This window comes from Anser anser (assembly GCF_964211835.1).
Source record: "Anser anser genome assembly, chromosome: Z".
Classification (NCBI taxonomy): domain Eukaryota; kingdom Metazoa; phylum Chordata; class Aves; order Anseriformes; family Anatidae; genus Anser; species Anser anser.
Genome location: NC_139723.1, coordinates 28629496 through 28654833, shown reverse-complemented (window position 1 = coordinate 28654833; position 25338 = coordinate 28629496). Strand labels below are relative to the sequence as shown.

Genomic DNA, 25338 nt, shown 5'->3' with positions numbered 1-25338 from the left:
TTCTTTTAATTATTCACTATTCAGAAATAGATACTTTGTCTGTATTTGGTATTCTACTGCATCTATATGATTGCTTTGCATATCCTGCTCAAACACATAGAAAGCTCTTCTTCTGGCCTGTAAGATCAGTTTGAAGGATGGAATTCCAGGTCAGATTTTTAAGACGTAATCATGTCAGTCTCCAGTGATATGCTGCTGTTCCAGTTCAAATCCAACCAGTGAGTTTAGGTATACATATGGTCTAATTGCAGGAGAATTCTAGTTCCTGTGGAGATTTTGTTCAAAGTATGGCTGCCAATTGCACCCGGCAGAAATGCAGGCTTCTCAGAAAACTCTGCAGTGTATATCAGTGACTGGGAAGTTTACATGTGTCACTGTCACCTCTGTATCTAAATAAATAATAATAAAGAAATAAAGAAAAAACTCACTAACAGTAATTTTAACTTTAACAAAGAAGAAAAGGGACACAAAGAGAACAACACTTATTCATACAAATGGTTGGTTTAACACACACTGAATAAATTGATGCATAAATTGGCTACGATAAATGCTTGTGTTAAATGTGGTTATTTATTATGTGTTCCATTACATAAATTGGTTGCAGAATTATAACAAATGTTCTTTATTAATCTTACCTTCCCTGTGGCTGGAGAATGACTTGAGGCAATTATCTTCAGTGTGGAACTCAATTCCATTATTGTTGATGGGCAGAAGAGGCCAGGCAGCCTTCTAATATTGCACATACAGCTCAAATCCTCCTGCTTCTGCTTTTTAGCAACCTGCATCTCACCTTGGCTTTCAGTGTTGAAATGATATACCACTGCATCTCTTTCCAGCACTATTGCCTTTTGTTCAGGAATTCCTGAGAATGGAGTTTTAAGGTGTAAAAAATAAGTGGAAATAACTTGATAAAGATTATTTTTATGATATATAAATTATGTGACAAAAAAATTTTTGCTAGATCTCAGAATTTTCACCACTCACTGGCTTTACTTTCAGAAGTATTTTGCATTGTTGTTTCATTCTAAATTTTCCCTATAAAAATCCTGCACTGGAAGAAATCTGGACTGGAGGAGTGGGGTGTTGCGTGCTTTAGAAAAAATAAAATAAAATGAAATAAAATGAAATAAAATAAAATAAAATGGTAAATAAAATAAAATAAAATAAAATAAAATAAAATAAAATAAAATAAAATAAAAAGCCCTTCCCCCTTCAATTCTTATTTGCACTAGTTACTGAAGAACTAAAGTAAGACGAAAATGCTATTCTAGTTTAATAGACAGTGTAAATACAGTGGCTGAAGATTTAATAGTCCTGCTTCTGACCTGCACCAGGGTGACAGAGTGCAATTCCACTGGCAAGTATGAAGGAATTTTCAATTCCTGTTTTATGATAAGATAATATGGTTCTGCAACTATAACATATCCTAGAAGGGTGAGACTACCACCGTCTTATGCTCTGTCCTCATTTCACAAGTATAATGAAGATGAAAGTTCTTCTGGGGAGATGCTAGCATGAGCCCCCCTGCATCCTCCTTCCCATTTTCTCTGAAGAACTCATTAGAGCAAGTTCCTTGAGCACTGCTGTCAGCTCACAAACGGGACCACTTGACTGGTTTGCTCCTCCATCTACAGCTTTCTCTATTTTTCTGAGGTGAACAGGGTGGAATGGCTGTGAGGGCAGATTAACTGTGTGATTGCTAGAGGAGAAGGTGTTTTGGGAAGAGCAATAAGAAGCGAAGAAAGAAAAAGTGTAACTGAAAACAAATGATCCCTTGATACATATTTTAAATGCTCTTTCTAATATTGTTATTATCCTTTTTGAGGTATGTAGCTTTCCAGATCAAACATTATATAACCTCTGCACTGTGTTCTGCAGTGGTCTCCTGCTACTACCTGCTTCCAGATGCCAGCCTGAGAGAGATACCAAAAGGATGCTCCAGAGCATTGCTCACATCAGTGCAGGTAGCACAGCCAGGGACTACACGGCACATTCCACAGCTGGAAACTGAGCCTGTGCACAGGTGGCACAGCATTTAGGAAAGCTATCCACATTGTGGCCTCAAGGAAAGTAACAGGGAATGCTTCCACAGCATCAGGATGTAAGAACAGCAGTGCTTTGCACTTCTACCCTGCTGATGACTGGCTTGTTTCATTGTGAATTTAAAAATCAGACATCCTTTGACATAGAAGAAATAATGTGAGAAAAGCAATGAAATCCACACATCGCCTTAAAGCTGAGTACATTTCACTTTCAGGGGATACGAAATCCCCAATATGTGACTAGAAATCTCAACAGACACTTCATACTTGCTTTTCTTAGATGTATTTCTGTTATATATTATTCTAGGGGGGTGGGAAAGGGGAGGAAGGAAATTTTAGAGACCTGAATGCTAAGAAGTTTAATGTTAGAGTAGGCAGCCTCGTATATTCTGACTCATTTCGTGTTTTTCTGCTCATAAGAGTCACTGAAAATTAACAATTAAACTTGCCCTACATTGCATTGTTTTTGAAAACAATTGCATTTTTTTGGAGAGTAATGCCACATGGCTTTCACCTTTTGGCTTAACAAAGGGCCAGGAGTTTGTGATAGAAGCCCTCAAATACATAGGCTAGTAGTTGACGGAGTCACTGTGTTCCCACACTTTTATTGCAAGGAAGCAACACAGGAACTTTAGTGTCAAAAATAACCATGAATATCATCCAACCACTTTACTATATTAGTGCATCTGCTAGTTCCAGATGTCTGCAATTAATATCCTGAAATCCTGAGTAAATTACCAGATCAGCTACTTTATGGTTATTTCGCCAGACATACACAATGGCATTTGTATTTTACGTAGTTGTAAACCTGCAGCATTTGATAAAAGATCAATAAAGGCGTAAATGTCAGCAAATGGAAAGAACTGAGCAGAAACCAGAAGATTTTTACAGATTCAAAGCAATGAGACATTTACATGAATCTTTTACCTAAGAGACATGAGAGATGGAAATGGAAGAGGTAAATACATGGGAGTGGCAAATACAATGGACAAGCTGTTTCAGGAGACATCAGTTGTTATATGTCTCTTCTATGCATCCCCCACCCCATTCCTCCCCGTCACTCTCCCAGTCTCATTTGGAGCACATTTTTCTTGGACTAAAATAGTTTCTGCAAGAATCTTGCTTTGGACCATGCATATTCCCCAGGACAATTACCACTGCATTTTCATTTTGTATGTCAGTAAGGGAAAAAGAATACTAGGAATGTGAAAGAGGTGAAATGACAGGTACAAAACATATAATTTCATGTAACCATTCTCCATCATTACAATGCCTTAAAATTCATTACTTGAGAAACTGAATATTAGCAAAAGAGCAGTGCTGAAATACACCTACACAATACCTCTAAACACTCATGCTTGGGCTTTCAAACACTCCTGTATTGGGTTTGTGTCGTAAGGTTTTGGTAGTGGGGGACTGCAGGTGTAACCTGTGTGAGAAGAATCCAGAAGCTGCCCCATGGCAGAAAACAGCCAGTTTCAGCCAGCTCCAAAGGGACTTGCTGCTGGCCAGAGCCAAGCCAATAAGTAAGGTTGTTTATGCCTCTGTAAGAGCAGACTTAAGAAAGGGGAAAAAAATGATAGGCAATAGCAGCTGGGAGAGTGAGGAGTGAGAACCAGCCCTGCAGCCCCCAAGCTCAGTGCAGCAGGAGGGCAGGAGGTGCTCCAGGCACGCAGCAACAGCTCTCCTGTGGCCTGTGGAGAGGTCCGTGGTGGAGCAGGCTGTCCCCCTGCAGCCCATGGGTCCCACATGGAGCAGATCTCCACGCTGCAGCCCCCCCCTGGAGGAGCCCCCGGTGGAGCAGGTGGATGTGGCCTGGGGGAGGCTGCGGCCCCCTGAGAGCCCCCGCAGGAGCAGGCCCCAGGCTGGAGCTGCAGCCCATGGAGAGGAGCCCACGCAGGAGCAGGGGGTCTGGAGGAGCTGCTGCCCACCCATGGGGGACCTGTGCTGGAGCAGTGTGCTCCTGGGGGATGGATGGACCCCATGGTATGGAGCCATGTGGGAGCATGCCTGTGGGCAGCCCCCGCAGGCTCAGTTCGGGAAGGACGGCATCCCGTGGGACGGACCCCACGTGGAGCAGGGGCAGAGAGTGACCGTGAGGGAGCAGCGGAGACAAAGTGCTATAGACTGACCACAGCCCCCATTTCCTGTTCCCCTACACTGCTTAGAGGGGAGGAGGTAGAACAGGGTGGATGGGAGGAAGGTGGTTTTTTTTGTTGTTTGTATGTTTGATTGTTTCTCACTTCTCTAGCTTGTTAGTAATAGGTAATCAATTTCTCTAATCTCCCTGCACTGAGTCTGTTTTGTTCATGAGTATAATTGTTGAGTGATCTCCCTGTCCTTATCTTGACCCATGAGCCCTCTGCATTGTATTTTCTCCCCCTCTTCCTTTGAGGAGGGGGAGTGACAGAGCATCTCTGATGGAACTCAGCTATCCAGCTGGGTAAAACCACCCCAACTTCAAAGAAAAAAGAGAAAAAAAAAAAAAAAGCAAACAGGACTTAGGTTATGCCTAAAATAGACCAGTATCAGCTTGAAACTCTGGACCAAGTTTGGTTGGTTTGCCCAGTATTTCACAATGACCCCAGTGTTTCCCTTTTCCTCCCACATTGCAGAGAATTGCTGTCAGAACTTAGAAGTATTCTGTAAACTGCCAGGCATCTTCAGGTCTCTGGGTGAGCGCAGCAGTTCGCACAAGGCTGCCTTGGAAGTGCTGGAGCCTGAGTGCAGCAGCTTGCCTAAGGGCCCTTGTGCCAACAGAGACACGGTGTGAGGAGGCTGAGCCCCATCACCTGTGCCAGTGGACCCAGCACTGTTAGTCTGGCATACCAATAGCACTCTGCTGATGTGTTGTTTGTGACCAAAGCAGAGCCTGTCTTGCTGCCCTTATTCTCACAAAATGATGAAGAAAAGTGGTACCGACCTCCTGACCTCAGCACCCTAATTTAGAAGGATTATCTGCAGGAACGTGGTGCCACCACAGCTGCTCTCATCTTTCTGGAGAATAACAGGCAACAGTGTGTGAGCAGAAGCGTCGTTTCTGGGCAGTAAATGGTCTATAAGCCGGTGGATTACAAAAGTAAGATAAGGGATAGAACTTCCCCACCATCCCCACCCCTCTGTCAAATATGTTTGTAACCTACAGAATCATCAGTGTAAACATGAACATTGCAGAGATGTTTTTTATTGCATATTCATTTCCATCTGAAAACATCCATGATCAACTGCCCCAACTCAATACATTTCAGAGGATAAAACAAAAATAAATAAAATCTAGGAAAATAAATTCAAAAGCTCTGCCTAAAGGCATGATCATGTGGCCAAATTAACTTGAGGCAGAGTGGAGTTTGAATTTAGAGCATATCACCCAATCCACAAAGATTGACACCTAGACACACATTCACCCTCTGATAAATATGAAGCAGCTTTTATCACTCAGGGAAATGAGGTCTACCCAGGTTTGGGCCAATGGTAATGTTTGGTTGAAGGCTTTGCAGAGTGGACTCTGCATTTACCCTAAAATTATTAGCCTTTAATACACATGATACATTGGGTAGAGAAAATCGAAGTCTAGCAGCTGGTATATGTCCAACACAAATGGAGGAATCTGGAGTTCCCTCCAGTGCTGTACTGAAAAAATATGTAGCCGCACCCTATAGCTCCTCCAGCCCTTATTTTCAGAAGAGTTTGAAAGAAAATATCAGTTCCAATGTTCCAATGCAGATAATTAAAAAATAATTAAAAAATACAGAAATGTGGTTGATGGCTGTAGGAATTTATACACACCTTTCGTCAGGGAGTAGTGATTGGGCAAGGGGTTTTAAACTAAAAGAGGGTAGATTTAGATATTAGGAGGAAATTCTTTACTATGAGGGTGGTGAGGCAGTGGAACTGTTTGCCCAGAGAAGCTGTGGATGCCCCATCCCTTCAAGTCACAGAATCACAGAATCATCTTGGTTGGAAGAGACCTCCAAGATCACCAAGTCCAACCTCTGACCTAACACTAACAAGTCCTCCACTAAACCATATCGCTAAGCTTTACATCTAAACGTCTTTTAAAGACCTCCAGGCATGGTGACTGAACCACTTCCCTGGGCAGTCCATTCCAATGCCTAACAACCCTTTCAGTAAAGAATTTCTTCCTAATATCCAACCTAAACCTCCCCTGGCACAACTTTAGCCCATTCCCCGTCATCCTGTCACCAGGCACATGGGAGAATAGACCAACCCCCACTTCGCTACAGCCTCCTTTAAAGTACCTGTAGAGTGTGATAAGGTCGCCCCTGAGCCTTCTCTTCTCCAGGCTGAACAATCCCAGCTCCCTCAGCCGCTCCTCATAAGACTTGTTCTCCAGACCCCTCACAGCTTCGTTGCCCTTCTCTGCACTCGCTCGAGCACCTCGATGTCCTTCTTGTAGCGAGGGGCCCAAAACTGAACACAGTACTCAAGGTGCAGCCTCACCAGAGCCGAGTACAGGGGGACAAGCACTTCCCTAGTCCTTCTGGCCACGCTGTTTCTTATGCAAGCCAGGATGCTGTTGGCCTTCTTGGCCACCTGAGCACACTGCTGGCTCATATTCAGCCGACTATCAACCAACACTCCCAGGTCCTTCTCTGCCAGGCAGCTTTCTAACCACTCATCTCCCAGCCTGTAGCACTGCCCAGGGTTGTTGTGCCCCAGGTGCTGGACCCTCTGTTCAAGACCAGGTTGGATGGGGCTTTGGGCAACCTGGTCTAGTGAGAGGTGTCCCTGCCTATGGCAGGAGGGGTTGAAGCTAGATGGTCTTCAGGGTCCCTTCCAATCTAAACCATTCAAAGATTCAATTATGATTCAACCCAGAGAAGGGTTGGTGTCTGCATGAGGAAACTAGAAGCTACTCTTAAGATAAATTAGCAATAATTGAGAAGACACCTGAACTAATTTGCTGCTCAACCAGAACTCTTAAATGTGAAATATTTTTTAAAATGTTGCAGCTGATTCTTCCTTTCTATTGAAGAATACTCCAGCTTTCATTCAGCCATTGTGCTTCCTGTTTGGAGATTCCTTACATCCGTAAAGGGGTACTTCACCTCACTGCATGCTGCCCATTAAACTTTGGAAGGAAGAGAGTAACCACAGCTCTGGGCACTGGCCACAAATATCCCTACTCTTCCTGTAGTTACTCCCTCTAAGCCAGAGGCTGAAGGCTAGTGCAGTCTACTCCAGCTCTTGGTCAGCTGGAGAGCCCTGACAGACAGAGGGTATTCCCAGTGAAGTATTATGTCTGTTTTGTGCTCTCCAATGTGCAAGGAAAGACATCTGGAAACTGTTTTTTTTCTCTATTCAGTGCCATCAATCACAATATTTTATGGTTTATTTTTTATGAAAGTGATTCATGGAGATTGTTTCGTAAAAATAATGAATTCTTTGATATGCACTCTTTCTGCCATGAGGGGAAACTGGTTCAATTCTTAAGATCACTGGTATATTCTCACAGTCCTCTAGAGAGAGGTATTAGTTCCTAATTTAACTTCACTTTGTCAACATTACCCTAGAGCCTGCACTTGCACTTTAAATGGAACACTTTATCCTGCAGTGAAATGATATTTTACTCATATCCAGGCAATTTCAGGGATATTTGGTAAGCCATATTCCATGCTTTTAGTGGGATCACATAAAAGGATGTCTGCTGTATAAACTTCTACTGTGTACTCCCCAGTGCAGCTCTATATATTATATTACTGAACTGCTCCTATAAAAGGGAAAGTACATTGCCAGGTTTTAGAGAAAGTATCATAAATAGATCATTTTCTTTTATAAACAATCAATTTTGCAACAGGCTTTGGAAGAAAGATTGCTCAATTCAGCTTTAGAATCAGAACAAATATTAATATCAAATTTAAAGAGAATTGTATTGGTCCTGTTGTGTCAGGATATATTTGACCTAATAAGGGCCATTAATTTCAAATCACTAAACACTTTTGGATCTTAGTTTTTGACCTGTACTACAAAAGACTATTGTGCCACGTCAACAATATTCTCTGGCTGAGAATATATTCAAGTTATTCAAGATTTTATACAAATTTTAAGTTCTTGGAATTATTTTTTGTAAGATTTCAAAGTACTGAGGAAACATTACATAGATAGCAAAAAAAAAAAGTTATGAAACACAAAAACAGAACAAAACAAAACAAGGAAAACGTGGACATTTTTCATGTTGTGGAGAGTAACACAAGAAAAAAAAAGAAAATGGAAACATAAATTTCAAAATTCTGGAATACAGAAAGCTTTAGCTTTTTTGTCAAAATCTTATATTTTGTCTGACTAATATTTTTCTGGCTAATAATTAATCAGCTCTTTTTAAATACATACATACAGCAGTGAAGGAAACATATAAGGATATTTTTAAATCTCATTCTAATATATGCATGTTTGCTCAAATGCCAATCAAAATCAAAAGCACACTATGTTTGAAGTTGCATTCTTTCCATCATTTTTTATAAGCATTAGATCTTTCTAATTCATCTGAGGTATTTCCAAGTTATCTACTTGTGTGGTGTTTAAGTGCCAATATCTGATGTTTCCTTTCACTGTAAATTGATTCTTTGTACCTTGTCAGATGTGCAAAACTTCCTACTGTGCACCTAAGTGCATGGAGAATGTGCATGAGAGCTCCTGGCTATCACAAGTCGCAGAGAACATTCCTATTAAGTCTCAATCACTCAGAAAGTAAGAGGTTAGCAAGTGAGTGACTGTCTTTTTGCTCTCTCGTCTCTATTTCAAGCTCCAGCTAAAGTCATACAAGTGCAAATTAGATGGGGGACCTCTGCCCAGCAGTGAAAATCCCACACTGTCTAAATCAAATAGGAAAAGGCATGCTTTCCTTACCTTTAACCCGGTGTTTTTTTGTTGTTGTTGTTGTTGTTTTTTTGGTTTCCTGCTGGCTTCATTTTATAAGGGCTTTCTTCATTGAATTTTTAAAATGTGTGGGTTTTGGTTTTGGAATGACCTTGCTCATCTGTGTCCATGTTTGAAGGAGGGTGTTTCCTGCTTTTAATTACTAGTAGCAGGACAGATTTTGATATCTGAAATTATACTAGTATTGTGATAATTTTCTTATAAAGTTAAGACCATAATTTGCAATTTTCATTCATGGACAAATATTTCTTCTGCTTTGTGAGAAAAACATTTTAGATTAACGTGAAGTTTTAATCCCTGAGTATTAACCTCAAGCCAATTTCATCATATAGAATAGAATAGTTCAGTTGGATAGGAATTTCAAAGATCATTGAGTCCAACAGCCTGACTACTTTAGGGCTAACAAAAAGTTAAAGCAAGTTATTGAGGGCATTATCCAAATGCCTCTTGAACATGGGGCATAAGCCACATCACTAGGAAGCCTGTTCCAATGTTTGACCACCCTCATGGTAAAGAAGTTTTCCCTAATGTCCAGTCTGAACCTCCCCTGGCACAGCTTTGTGCCTTTCCCATGAATCCTGTCATCAGTTACCAGGAGCAGAGATCAGCACCTACCTCTCCACTTCCCTCCTCAGGAAGTTGCAGAGAGCCCTGAGGTTACATCTCATCCTCCTTTTCTCCAGATCAGTCAATCCAAGTGCCCTCAGCTTCTCCTTGTAGGACATGATTTCCAGCCCGTTTACCAGCTTTGTTGCACTCTTCCGAACATTCAGGTCTGCTATCCACTGTTTTTGGCTGAAACACAATGGTAAATCCTAATTTTCAGGACTGATAAACAGACAGGGTTTTTTTGTGTTTGCTACTGAATACAGAGTTGTGTGGCAGGCATGGCTCATTTATTTTTCTGGATACCTTTGAGCACCTGATTATTTCAAAACAGCACTACTGTTTATAATTTTACTGCTTTAGAAATGAGGAATTGTTAAAATAATTTTGTCATTAGCCTAACACCATCAGGGTTAAGAAACTCTAAGCAAGAATATTCTGAATACAATAAAAATGGTGTTATAGTCACGATAAATATGTTTGACATGATAAGCACTTAAGGATTGTGAGGCTTTCCCAGTATAAAATATATTGAAATATATGGGGGAGGAGTTGGGGGGAGGAGGTTGTGCTATATCTGTTTCTGGATAAATAATTTTTCCTAAAAAGAAAAGTCTTTGCTTTTCTTGTGTTGAAACTTCAGGAACCTGAAGGACACTCCAATTTTTCGGCTTCCATTCCTAGCAAATCAGTATTTTACCTCTGTACCCTTGTACTGCAGACTCCCATCTCTTAAGTCTCATTGCAACAAGCAAGTATTTCATCTGCTCCCTGTGTTAGCACAGCATGGGACAGACTAGACAACAGACTAGATTAACACAGAGATGAGGAGAACCTGCCACTATTTAGTACAAATGTAGCAGCCTCCTTGGGAGCAGCAGTAATTGGCTGAGAAAGTATAATCCCCACTCATTTTTAGAGAATGCTTGACATGATGAAAATCTTATAATGAAATGAAAACAGATGAAAAATAAAAAAATCTTAAGTTTTTAAAATGGTAAACTGAGAAAGAAAATCTGAGACATGCAAAGAAGTGTGTCTTTTCATGAAAGCTACTCTTCTGTGAACTAGAAAAGAATGTATGGCACAACCCTTTAACTTTTTTAGTTATATTTTTCCTTTGTTTCCAGGCGCAGTACTGAGGTGAAACTGAGTTCTCACCTGAATATTCATATCTATGACCTACTTCACTAGATTTCAAAATTTGTCACACATTCAGGGTATTATCTTTTCAGAAAGTGAACTAGAACATGACATGAGAATGCATGAAAGTTAAAAAAAAAAAAAAAAAAACACACACACAATGAAACATGGTGTCTGCAGTGTGTTTTGGAACCCTCTCCTGCCCAGGGACGGCAGTGAGGTACACATCCATCTGAACAATTAAGCTCAGGTTTCTTCTTTTTTTATTACCATAGTCAGAATTCATGGACTGGAACCACTACAGATAAAAAAATAAATAAAATAAAATAAAATTGAAAAATTTTGATCCCAAGAATTTTACAACTTTAATCTTATGTGTATGATCTGGCATGAGTCAGTATATCAGAAAATTTTTCATCGTTTTGGCTAGTATTGTCAGTGAAACCAGTAAAAGTATTGTATGTGTTTCTGCATCTTTCTGCATTTTTATTGCATTATTGCATAAACCTGCCAAAGAGTTTTGCATTTATTCTCTGGTCTCAAGTGTTTCAGGATATGTAAATGTCTGCATATCAATGCAAATCTCTGGAAAAGTCCTAGTACATATTTATATGAGCTGTTTCAGTTTTGCATATAGATATATCTGCGATTAAAACTTTTTCTTCACAGAAACTTAAAGCACACATGAAGCTTTTATAGTTTATTGTGAATAATATTTATTCTTTTTAAAACATATATATTGTTGTACTTAATAAGCTAGACAAATATCAAATATACATCTGGAATCAGAAGATATTTAAAACTCAATGGAGTATATACCTTGACAAGCAGAAAAACAGATTCCTCCTCAACTGCATGGAGAGTACTAGTCATGCAGCTAGCTTTATGTAGATATTCATTCACATTTTCATCCCTGAAGGAATATTGCCAGCCAGATGCCACATATCTCTGGGCAAGGGAGTTGCTCATTTACAAAGTAACATCAAAATTTAAAGAAAATAAGTAGGCATATTCATATGTAATACTCAATATCAACTTTGATTAAAATTGATCTCTGTTTAAATTATTTAAATAAGGTAGCTCTTCATTGATCATGAGTGCTTATTTCCAGAGTGAAAATTTTTTATTCCATTTAGTCTTGAAGCCCTAATTAAAGATGATAGCTTGAACTAACATTCATCTACTTACTATGTTTGTCACATCTTAAGTAAAAATATCTCTCTGCTCAAGCAGAACCCCACCCCCACCCCGGAAATACAGAAAAACAGTTCAACAGATCAGCTAGAGATTATTCTACTTAAAGACCACAACACTCGTATGAAAAGCATTGACAATGCCAAAACAGGGATAGCAACATTTATTTTTAAAACCTTAATATACGAGTACAACAGAACTGTTTTCTCAAACATCAGAGTGTTTAAGGACTGTTATATTTGCAATACTGGCAGTCAGCTTTCCTGGAAAGTCATTGTCACTTCAAGAGTTCAGTCGGAACTTGGTTGTTACACCCCTCTCGAGGTTGTGTCACCTAATTCTGAGCAATTAATGCACACTGGAAGAGACAGGCCTCTGCTGTATACCTCAGCAATTAGTGCTTACTGGACAACATCAGGATCCAAAAGTAAAATAAAATTTGCAGCTGCAGTAACGGTGCAGATAAAAGACCACTCAAGGAACTCTCCAGACAAGCCAAAGATCACTGCAGAAGACTTAAACAGCCATTCCCTGTAAATGTGCAAGTACCAAATGCCACATAGTGGGACTTATTTCTGAAAAGACCTGATTTTGACATACTTGACATCAAATAATTTTCAGTTAAGGTAGGTAGGCTGTCAACCTGTAGTACAAAAATTTGAAGGGAACTACATTCTCCACAGAAATGAGACATAAACAATATGCTAAAACATGACTAAAGGCTTTGTAGTGATTGATTTCTGAATTTGTCCTACTGATAAGGGCATGAAGACAAATATGTCCTGTCCCACTGAATAATGGTCTGAATTTAGACGTCTTGGCAGAAGAAGTTGTGGAGTTCATACTATCAGTGCCTGTGCTACTACCACTGTGTAAAGGACTGCATTTTTCAGTAGACTCCTTTTAGCAAGTTCTGAAAGTACTAACTTCATAAAAAGAGAGACAAAATAAAAAGAGTTGCAGTGTCTCAAACCTGAAAACAGAAAAAGAATGGGAATATTTCTCCTACTGTTAGCTCATGAAGAAGAAAGACAGAAGAATGTAGTTTTTCCTGACCCTTAACCATCTCCTCAGATAACTAGCATTTTTTTATTTACATATGATAAAGAAAATAAATCTTTTTTTTTTTTTTAATAAAAAAAACAGAAGGGTGTTAAATACTTTTCCCCAGCAGTAACTGTAGGAGAATGATTGTCATGCTGTCAAAATGTTGATGAAAATAAGCAGAATGCCCTGTAGCTAATATATAATCATTTAGTTGCCAAAAAAAAAAAAAAAGAACTATGTATTTGTGTTTATTATACAAAGCCTCTTTATAAATAATGGATCAGCAGTGTTTCTTTTAATAACAACCAGCACTATAATATTCTTCTGTTAAAATCTCTCAGGATAAAGAATTTTTTAGCTTTATGTGAAACAAACAGTCTTAAATGCTTTAGGTACTATCTATCATATACACTATAGCTTTATTGTGTCTGAAAAATAAATAAAACTGTTGTTCAATCGCATACATACTGCCCCTCAATGCAATAGGGAGTCCAAAGCCTGGACTGTTGGCTCCTTAGGATAAAGCTGAGTTTAAGTTCTGCCTTAGCTCCAGAAGTCTTTGGTGTGAGACAGTATAAATTCTATGTAACCTCTTCTATAGACAGCAGAATTGTAGTCTTGATGTCACAGGTAAGTTTCCAGAATAATAAGATAGCCTGAGTTGGAAGGGACCCACATGGATCATCAAGTCCCTCTCCTGGCTCCACACAGGACCACCCAAAAATCAGACCATATATCTGAGAGAGTTGTCTAAGGGTAACAATATGTTCGTTCAGGTATCCAGGAAAAATACCAAAGAAATAAGTTTGACCATGTGAATGTTTGACCATTTGAACCATGTGCATATGAACACATGCACACCATGTGAATCGTGTCAGAATTGGTTCTACTTTAATATCTAGAATGCCCCCAGGAGTGGGAGTAAAGAGGTATGGAAACTTCACTGCAGCTATATTTTAGCTGAAACACTGGAAGAGACTAATAGTAACATGCATTCCTGATAGGAAATCCTTTGTATTATACTAGCCATATTTAATCACACTATATTAATGCTAATTTTACCAATCAAATTACCAAGCTGACTTCAATTGGCAGTTGTATTAGCAATTATTCGTCATCTCTCATTAGCATTAGATAGAAAAGCTACTGATGCAGCAAGACTTTAAAAATGTATTAGCAAAAAGTAATTTTAGTATATCCTTATGAAAGCTTTCTAATTTAATGTAGTGGACTCATCCAGAAGAAACTTGGCAGAGGATAGCTGAATTTTCCCAGCACTGATACCATACAGAAATTCACGAAACCTCACAGTGGGGAAAAAAAAAAAAAAAAAAAAAAGTACCTAATTAGAAAGTATTACAGTATTACAGTAGACAGATCTTATATGAATTTTATGTCATCTTTGATGTTTGAGAGACCAGATGTGCTCTATCATGGCTGTATTTGTAGGTTTCATTTACTTCCCTGGCATCCACCCAGTAAGAGCAGTACTCAATTTAAGAGATTGCTTCCAGACAAGAGCAGTTTTATCCTGAAAGCTAGGCTTCATAACTTGGCCATAGAAAAACACTGGATTCAGCTCCAAGGTGATGTATCATTTTCAACCTATACTAGCTCCCTTCTGGAGTTTGTGCCCTGAGGAAATATAGACCCAAGAAAGGCTGTGTCACAACAACTTTACACCTGAGTCAGTACACCATTGCCAATACTGAAATCAGATGCTATCATCACCCACATGAAATCAAGCACTGTCTGTAGGCTAGTGATTTTGAGTGCTTCAGTTCATCTTTGCTTTGCAAAGTCAAAATTAATTTATTGTTTACATTTAAAGTAAACCACTAACACTTTACAATTCAATTTCATTCCATTTTTGTATACAAGTTAAAATTGAGCATTAAGGATATTTTGCTTTTCTGATCTTTTTTCCTTGTAATATAGAGGACGTCTGTTGATACATAATCCTTTCTGTAGGTTTTCTACAGGAGTTTCAAAAACAAAACAAACAAATTAAAAAATAAAAGATATAATAATAAGAATAAATAATAATACCACCAGTTCTGTGCAAAGAACTTGACACTGTCCTGCATGCTATCATTGTCTCTAAATTGGAGAGGCATGGATTTGGCAGATGGACCACTCGGTGGGTAAGCAATTGGCTCGATGGTTGCACTGAAAGTGTTGCAGTCAATGGTTCGATGTCCAAGTGGGTGGTGTAGTAACGGGTGGTGTTCCTAAGGGGTCAGCATTGCAACCTGTGCTGTTTATCGTCTTTGTTGGTGACATGGACATTGGGATTGAGTGCACCCTCAGCAAGTTTGCCAATGACACCAAGCTGTGTGGTGCAGTCAACACACTGTAGGGAAGGGATGCCATCCAGAGGGACCTGGACAGGCTTGAGAAGTGGGCCTGTGTGAAACTTATGCCATTTGACAAGACCAAGTGCAAGGTCCTGTACGTGAGTTGAGGCAAATCCAAGCAGAAATACAGGCTTTGAAGACAATGGATTGAGAGCAGCCTGGAGGAGAAAGACCTGGAGGTGTTCATTGATGAGAAACTGAACATGAGCCTGCAATGTGTGCTTGCAGCCCAGAAAGCCAACCTTACCCTGGGTGGCATCAAGAGAAGCATGGCCAGCAGTGAGAGGGAAATGATTCTCCCCTTCTACTCTGCTCTCATGAGACCCCACCTGGAACACTGCATTAAGGGGCGCCCAGCACAAGAATGACATGGACCTGTTGGAGAGAGTCCAGAGGAGGGCCATGAGGATGATCTGAGGGCTGAAGCATCTCTCCTGTGGACAGGTTGAGGGAGCTTAGGTTGTTCATCATGGAAAAGAGAAGGCTCCAGGGAGACCTTATAGCAGCCTTCCAGTACGTAAAGAGGGTCTACAGGAAAGCTGTGGAGGAACCCTTTGTCAGAGAGTGTAGTGATAGGACAAGGAGTGCTGGTTTAAAACCATTTAGATAAGATATTCAGAAGAAATTCTTTACTTCGACGGTGGTGAGACAGTGGACCAAGTTGCCCAGAGAAGCTGTGGATACCCCATCCCTGGAAATGTCCAAGACCAGGTTGCATGGGGCTTTGAGCAACCTGGTCTACTGGGAGGTGTCGTTGTCCATGGCAGGGGGGTTGGAACTAGATGGTCTTTAAGATGCCTTCCAACACAAACCAGTCAATGATTCTATTATTCTATGACATTTTAGAATTCATTGTTCTAATGTAACTTTAATATAATGCTGTTGAAAATGGTGTTATCTTATTTGATATTAAGACAGAAAATACTAACTCTAAAGCTTACAAAATTTCTTAATAAATTCACTTTCCACCTCCTTTCTGCTCAGTTTTTGAACTCTTTGTGCACTGCCAGAAATAAAGTTAGTGGTCCACAAGTGTAAGCCCGTAACTCAAAAGCAAACAGAAGTGAATGTCATTACTTGAATTCATCTGAATATTGTATTTCTATAATTTCACTGCAGTTCTACTTTCATTTCAAACCTGAACTCTTCATCTGAAAACAGATCTATGGTGTGAACTTGGAATTAGTCTGTTTAAAGATCTAGACTTACAGAGCCAGTGTGAACTTATTAGCATTGTTCAGGGAGAAACCATAACATTTTATGTAATAGTATTTCTTTTTCCTGGGACAATTGTCCTTAACAGAATTAGTCAAAGCTACTAAGTCAGATGAAAAACGAAATCGTAACATCAAAGGCATATACCAACTGAAATGCCTAGCCTTGCCCAGAGAGAGAGAGAATGCAAAAATTAATGGCTAGATTATAACTGGTTTTATCACCAGTCAACGTGGTTTCAGTAGGGAGAAATATATTCATAAGTTTCATGTAAAAAGGACTATTAGTACTCCTATCAAAACTCCTTCTAGCACTCCTTGGGTGATAAAACACAGAAAGAGGCAGGATTATAAGGGGGCCATTCCTTTTCCCTGGTAGCAGGCAGAGCTACCCAGGAGTTGAAGAGAAGCTTACTGCACCGTGCTGCTCTGCACATTACAGAGAGTTCAGGACCATAGGATGCCTGACAAGATACAGTATCTCCCTGAAATGGCTCGATGCAGTAAGGCATCACATTGCCCTTTACTGTTATAGATTATCCAATCTTGCTGTAAATTTGGGTATTTGGGAAACAAAACATTATTGCTTCACTTCATGTATTTTTAGCAGGAAAAGATAGTCATATTTTAAAACATGGCTACATTTTATGTTTGATAAAATGTGAACTTTGTTGATGGTAGCATGTAAGTATGCTATTGTGAAGTTTGACACTAAATTGCCAGTAAGTTTCCACACAGAGACGAATTTTTTCTTGAGACCCCAGACTGGATGTGTTTGAGCATACAGATAATTTTGGGGGGAATGTGTGTATGCTAAAATTCAGCACGGAAAGCCTATTGTCATTGAAGCCAGGAGAGAACACAACATTTTCCTGAAGGCAAAGATGAAATCTCCAAGGTGAGATTCTGTTAATTCAAGGTTAATTCCAATCTGGAAATGCTTTCTTTTCACACTACTCATTTAGAGATAGTAGGAATTTATAATCTTTTTGATTCATGTCTTTTTTCTCTGTTCTCTCACACACCAATAAATGGTTCATTCTGCTTTAGCTAAACATAATTCTCTCAAACATAACTTTTAAAACTGAGCTAATTCCTGGCCAATACGCATGAAGGTTAATGAAACTGACATTGGGAGGAAGTTGGGAAAGGTGAAGCTGGCTAAATTCACTCTCTGCAGAGAGTCTCTTCAGGCTTAGTATGGAAGATGGTGTGTACTGGGGCTGGATGGGATGGAATAAACTTTCCCTGCAGCAGCCCATATAATGCTGCGCTCTGCACTTGTAACTAGAACAGCACTGATACCACACCTGTGTCGTGTCTATTGCTGAGCAATACTTGCACAGCATCAAGACTGTCCAAAACCCCTCCTCCCCAAAGCCAGCAGGCTGGTGGAGGGCAAGACATAGGGTGAGGACATTGCCAGGGTGGCTGACCTAAACCAACCAAAGGGATATTTCCATATATACCATGCCATATGGTGTCCACATTCAGCAATAGAAGGAGGGGAAGGGGAAGGAGTGGGGGGGGCTCTCATTATGAAGTCGTCTGTCCTCCCAAACAACTGCTACGTGTATTGAAGACCTACTTCCTGGGACATGGCCAAACATTGCTTGTTGCTGGGAAGTAGAGAATAATTTTTTTTTCGCTGTCTCTGTGCTTCCATGTGGCCTTTGCTTTGTTTTTCCCTCTTCCTTTTTCCTTTAATTAAATTACATTTTCTCAATGCACGAGTTTTTTGTTGTTGTTGTTATTGTTGTTGGTTTTGTTTGTTTGTTTGTTTCTTTTATTCCAGCGTTCTTTCTTCTCCCTCTCTTCCTCTGACAGGGCGATTGAACAAGCAGTTGTGGCGGAGTTTAGCTGCCCACCTGGGTAAAACCACCACTTAGAGAAAAGGCAATAAGCACAAGGAATCTAACACTGTGGCCCAGTGAAAACTGTAACAAAGATGCTGGTTCCTGTTCTAGGGATTTATTTATTTATTTATTTATTTATTTATTTATTTATCTGTAGCATAATCATCAGCAAATAGCAGTAGCACTAAGGGTCAGATCCCAGAAGTCTAGTACTTGAGGTCTACCCATCTAAAGGTCAAAGAGTCAGGAATCCTTGCTTATTTTTCATCGGTACCTCTGATTCTTCAATGCTTTTCTGTGAGTGCTTTGGCTTTAATGGGAGAAGTTGAAAATGGCTTTACTTGTCCAGCCTAGTGGCTGCTGTTTAAAGCACTGAAGAAATTCAGAGATTTAGAGGCCCATTCCTTCCTTAACCTCTCCAGTCACTGAGGCTTCCTACCTGAGCACTCTATCTAGATTATTATACAAAACCAGCAGAAACCATCCTCCTCCTCCTCCAGCTATGAAAATAGTGAGGACTGCTGTACTCAGTGCTCAGAAGCCTGTATGTAATGGATTGTCTTGAATACATTCAACAGGTAAGGTAACTTTAAAGGTTTTTTTGCCACCCTGTTCTTTCTCCCCAGCAGTTCAAGCAAGAGTTAGGTATCCACCTAATTGGTGTAATATTTCTCAGCTTGAGCAACAGGCCATCCTAGAGTGAGCATGGACACTGATTGATTTTAGATGTCTTGGAATATTAGGTGTTAGAAAACAGGCAGTCGTGTTTGAATGTCATTTCGATTCAGGAAAATTAGGCAGCTTGGGTCCTCTTTTTTTTTTTTTTTTTTTTTTTGGTGGTGGTGGTGGTGGTTGGTTTGGTTGCTTTTTGATGTTTAGTTTGTTTCTTACAAGGGAAGCATATGACTGGTTAGAGCTGAAGTAGGGTCGCTGATATTTTGGAAGTTTCTAATCTTCAACAGATACCTGAATTTAATATGTTAAAAATACTCCTTACTTACCCCTTACTCAGGGGACCAAACATAAAAACGGTGTTAAAGTTACCTGCCATTTTCCTAGGCACAATATTAAAAGTCTCAGCTTTTGCTTTAGCAAACTCTTTTGAACTTTGATAAAACATACAGCAATTATCCCACATGACACACACTTTATAATAGCAATATAATTTAATTTAAATGTCATGAGATGACTATTCAGCCCCATAAAGGATGGGAACAATTTAGCTGTAACTCAAATTTTGCAATATTGAAGAGGCATGATTATCTCATGCAAATTTACACTCATTTATGCATTATAGCTTCATTTTTGTGTAGCCCCAACAAACAGTAATTAAAAAATGTATGCACATCAAAATGAAAATGTATCATCATAAAATGGAAACAAATAGCAAATATCCAGAAATTTTGGAGTCATAACCATAAATTAAAATTTGATACTAATGGTCAACATTTCTTGTTACAAGGTGTTTGTGTACTTGCTATGTAACAAGTAAGCAAAAAAGTGAAGTGTTTCTGGCCTGCACTTAGAAATTTCTCTTCTAAATGTAATTATTCACTGGAACTGTATTGGTTTTTAGACGTGAAGTGCTCAGACGTTCTTTTCCCCCCATCCACCATCAGATGACACAGGTAAGTCAGCTTATTCAATGAAGTCCAGGTATGCTAGAGGACAGAAAGCTTTTATGTTGCTCCACTCCCAATGAGAAATGAAGATGAGTAAGAGACGAATAAAAATAGCTGGCATATGAAGGTAGATGGCTAGATCTCATTCCACGATAGACATTGCAGAATGAATTTGGTATACTAAATTGAGTATGATCTTGACATTTAAAAACAATTTTACAGTAAAAGCTCCTCTTGGAAAACTCTGATTCCTGGTCATTTATGTGTTTGAATTCCAATGTGGAGTACTCAGCATGTTAAAACTGATGGAAATATGCAAGTCTTTATGAAGAGAGATATAAAACACATGACAATAAGAGTATAAATAGTTTTCAGAACAGTGCATACTTTATAACTTTAAGTAAAAGCAAAGATTTGTTATCTTTATACAAAATATTTCCAGGCAAGTTGTTGATGATGATCATCAGGAGATATCAGCATAAGCCAGGGTCATCTTCAGGAAAATGTCTTACACGAAGTAAAATATGACAAGGAACTTGTGCAGAAGTTTTCTTGGTGGATCTAAGTGATGATTCTTCCGTTAAAGGCAGCCTTTCTGAAATATCATCTAAAACCAATTCTTTGAAGAATTTGTTTAACTGAATGATATTGTTCCTATCACAGACATAGTAGTTCATGCTCATCACAAAGACTGTCATCTGCCCAACCCTCAAACAACAGAAAACTATTGAAAGAATAGCTCTCTACCCAAGTTGCTAAGTAATTGCTTTGTAATGGGCAAAACAACCAAACAAGCCATTTCCCAAACATGCTCTCTAATTTAAGTCTAAAGAGATCAAAGAAGTTTAGAAGAAATTAGGAGAAAGAGTTTAGAGTGTCACCTAGTACAATGACAGAATCCTCCCTGTGATACACCACAATTCAATTTCTGTTTGAGATGATTTTCAACATCTGTGAACACTTACATACTTGAAGACATGTATGTCACCGATGCGTAAAATGATGTCCCCTATATGAAGAACTATCACAAGAGATGTTCACAGTGTCAGACTTCATCTAGTGAACACGTATACTTTGTCTTGTGTTTTGGGGTGAAATACAGCTAGTTGGGATACATTGCCAATGGTGACATACATAATTTTATTAAAAAAAAAAAAAAAAAAGGATTTGGCTTATAGGACCCTCAGGCTTGTGCTTTTCTTAGCAGTTGTTTACAACATACAGAAGAAAGTTTTTAGTGAGAGACTGTTATTTGCTTGGGTATACTGTCAACTGTGTGTTTTGAGCCATTCTAAAAGCAGTAGATTAATAAGTATGCTGAAATACCTTATTTATTTTAAAATTAACATGCTTATTAAATATGTTATACAGGTGAAGAGAAGGGAGATTATTCAGTGTATCTCCTCTAGAAGGTCCTGGTAGAAGGATTAGAAACCTCAAGATACATAAAGTAAACATATCTTATCAGACACTTGGAAAATGTTCAGTGCTAAATTATATTTTGCAAAATCACATTCTGTCACTGTATTCACCTCCCTTGTCTGTTATAGAGTAATAAATGGTTCAAAAGATCTAATTTTCTATTCAATGAAATATTTAGGCTCTTAATTTAGCTTTTCAATAGAAAGTGAAAATTTCAAGTGATCATTAAACCATGACCTGCTGCAAAAAGATTTCTTACTCAATGTTCAAGCACTAAAAGCAGGTGCAGGCACAGGCTATGTAACACAGAAGCGTTTATCCCTTTGTCTTGGTAACTCTAGCTAGTTCGGTTGAGCCTGATTTGCATTCCAGATTTTATATTTAGCTCCACTGAAAACTGGTTAGTCCTCTCATACATTCTTCTGTCATATTTACAAAAGACAGCAAACTTAAATATGATTATCATAAATTACAGGTATACTTCAAATTCTATGATTGTATTTAGTTTTTATTTTAATTTTATTAGATACATCTTAATTCACTTGGAAACAAATTTGTTTTCCTTTTGTGTTTTAAATGGATTGTTCTTTCATGTGTTACAGTGCCTAGTGTCTCATTTATACCCTGTAGATAACTTATGCCTGTAAATTGGGGAATATGTTTCTTTTAGCAAAAAGCAATTTTCCTAATGCTGACTGATCTCATGATATGGTGTTTTGAAGGTCTGATCTCAGATTATTTACCAACTTCTTGATCACGTTCTTCTTTTGTCCCACTAACCAAATTTCAGCAGATGTACATTACACCATGCTCCACTTCTGTGTTTTTTTTTTTTCCTGGTGTATATTTTTATAAAATTCATCCACCCAGAGTGACTGAATGTAAGAGGTGCTTATTTGATACATGTAATTTGATATTACTCAACATACAGAATTTGATCTTTAAACTATCAAATTTTTAGCCCTCAGAGGCTAAATTAGTTGTTGTGGGCTTCAATTCTTGACCAATTCATTATTTTTTATATTATTTCTTTCATCATTTCAACTGTGATAATGTGGGGACCACAGACTGCATTTAAGTGTTACAACAGGCCACAATAAGACCTTCTGTGGAACCCTAACTTAACTCAGGTATGACTGGCATTTCTTTCCATTTTGCATATTCCTTAATAGCATTAGTGATTTTAACGGCTAGCTCAGCTTTACAGTTGGACTGGTGTGTCATCATGATGCAGTGACACAGCTGAATTCTGTTTTTCTTGCATAGCTACGTAGAAAGGGTAAGCACGTTTCTAATATTTTTTAAAAAAATTGTAACTGCAGAGCAGCAACAACATATGGCAAATATATGAAGTAAGCTCAATACATTCAAGTGTACCTCTGCTTTTCTCTTTGTGTCATAGTAGTATGATCTGCAGTTTCTACCATTCAGCACAATAGTGCAATAGCAAATTCAGTACTCACCTTCCCATGAGAAAGAAATACAATTCACACATTGACAAAATATATTGCATAAATTTTTTACAGGTATATTGGGTCCCCCTGCCTGAAAAGACACAGTATACAATACCAAACTTTTTCAAACACTTCACTGCCTTTTTGTGAAGTTATTTAGATCTCCATTTATCTCCCATGAAGTGAGCAAAACAATATTTTTTTTTGGAAAGTGAAGTCTAGCAAAGAAACTCATCCTTTTCTACTTTTCTCCAGAAAAAGAAAGGAAGGAAGGAAGGAAGGAAGGAAGGAAGGAAGGAAGGAAGGAAGGAAGGAAGGAAGGAAGGAAGGAAGGAAAGAAAGAAAAAGAAAGAAAGAGAAAGAAAGAAAGAAAGAAAGAAAGAAAGAAAGAAAGAAAGAAAGAAAGAAAGAAAGAAAGAAAGAAAGAAAGAAAGAAAAAGAAAGAAAGACAAAGAAAGAAAGAAAGAAAGAAAGAAAGAAAGAAAGAAAAAGAAAGAAAGAAAAAAAAGAAAGAAAGAAAGAAAGAAAGAAAGAAAGAAAAAGAAAGAAAGAAAGAAAACATGCAGTGTCATGTTTAGTCAATAGACGGAAAATTTTATTTTCTGGATGCAGCTTTCAGTTTCAGAATTTTTCTTTTGTTTTGTTATAAACAACCATAAGGATCTGTTAGACAGGATGTGTCTCATATTCTCTAATCATGGAAAGAGTATGAGTTTTTCTAGGATGTTGGAGGTGTCCAGCTGGTCTACAGCCTTCCTTTCTTATTTATTTATTTTTTTTTTTTACCTTGTTTGTCACTTTCAGTCTACATCCTGAGCAGATTGCAAACACATTCTTGCTAGCCCTGGAGATTTGAAATTAGTGCACAACCTGAGTTGGCTGACATTTAGCTTATTTCTATATTTTTGTATGCTTCTTTCTGAATAAAAGCCCACCTTCCTCTGCAGATTACATACTTTGTATGCAGCATAATTTTGAGGCAGGAAAATCCTCTTGTACTTTTTTTTTTTAAAAATTAATGTAAAGGGTAATGTGTAGCAACAGCATTTCAGGCTACTAGCAGTAGCTTTTGAAAATGCTTTCTACTAGCTTATGGTCACCTTCTACTTGAAATGTAGATATGGCTGCCTTTAAGTAAACTCTGCAATGTGAAAGTTAAAGCAAAACTTTCTTTTTCACCTTAGATATATTTCACACTCACACTAGTAACTGTGAAAAGTGACTATTAACATCTGTCCTATTGCTAATAAAGTAGCTACATATTCCCCTTTATTCATATAATACCACATGCATACACTCAAAGAATACATGACTTAGTACAGGTGATGGCTGAAAGATGTCAACGTCTAACCATGCTTCCACTCTTGGTTTCTTCAGTAGTCACCCTAAAGATTCACACATATTTGAGGTAATTAAGAGATAGTTTGGGACAATTCACCAATATAATGCTTCTTGTATATGGATATATCACCTAGAATCTTTATGTAGAGCCTTCTTGTAGTGTTTAGAGTTCAAAACATAGTCCATAGGACTCCTTATGAAAATGTTGCATATAATGTAATGTTAATGTTTTAATATATATTGTAATGAATTTACAGTCTTTAGAAGACCAATAAGACTATGAGTGAAACATGCCAGTATTTCTGCCATATTGTCTCTGTGTTCTTATTCCAGAGGATCATAAATCAGATCATTATTCCATGTTACTCCTGTTAATACTGTTAATATCTTTTTTTATAATGGTACTGGCATTCCTCCTGACAAGGATACTATAATGCATCCTCAGCCATCTTTGTATCCATCCTGATGCTTAAATGCAGTAAATAGTGTTTTTCTTACCAAGTAGAAACTGCTAGGATCTTTCCTTGAAACCCATATGGCAACAGCTAGCTTTTCTGCTTCAGGTATTTGGAAGTCAGGTGTCTTCAGTGTTTCAATGAAACATGCTCAAAGTTTGTTTGACATCTAAATGCCCACCAAGCTGCTGAACCAATTTATATCTCTGTGATTTTAGCAATATCTTGTTTCTCCACTTACTTTCTTGTTTACTCTTTCTGTCTTTCTCCCTCTCTGTTTTTGTCGTGCTTGCATGCAAGCAATTTTGCAGATGACTCAAAGCTAGGGGGGATGACTGATACACCAGAGGGTCATGCTGCCATTCAGTGGGACCTGAGCAGGTTAGAGAAATGAGCTGATGAAACTCATAAAGTTCAACAAGGGAACGTGTGAAGTCCTGCTCCTGGGAAAGAACAATGACAGGCACCAGCACATGCTGCGGGCCACTCAGCTGGAAAGCAGCACTGCAGAAAAGATCCTGGTGGTTCTGGTAGACACCAAGCAGAGCATGAGTCAGTAATGTGCCCTTGCCATTAAGAAAGCTAAAGGTGCTCTTGGCTGCCTTAGACAAAGTATTCCTAGCAGGTCGAGGGAGGTGATCCTTCCCCTCTACTCAGCACTGATGAAGCCACACATGGAGTACTGGGC

At 38.6% G+C, this 25338-nt stretch overlaps 1 long non-coding RNA gene across 1 annotated transcript in view; it reads right to left on the bottom strand.

The window, feature by feature from the left end:
- LOC310889886 overlaps positions 1-25338 on the bottom strand; it is an 85408-nt gene that overhangs the window by 7355 nt on the left and 52715 nt on the right. The window contains exons 3-4 of the long non-coding RNA XR_014576870.1: positions 9555-9734; positions 636-862 (exon numbers count right to left, since the gene is read on the bottom strand). This is a non-coding gene — a long non-coding RNA (uncharacterized lncRNA). The remainder of the gene's footprint in view (positions 1-635; positions 863-9554; positions 9735-25338) is intronic.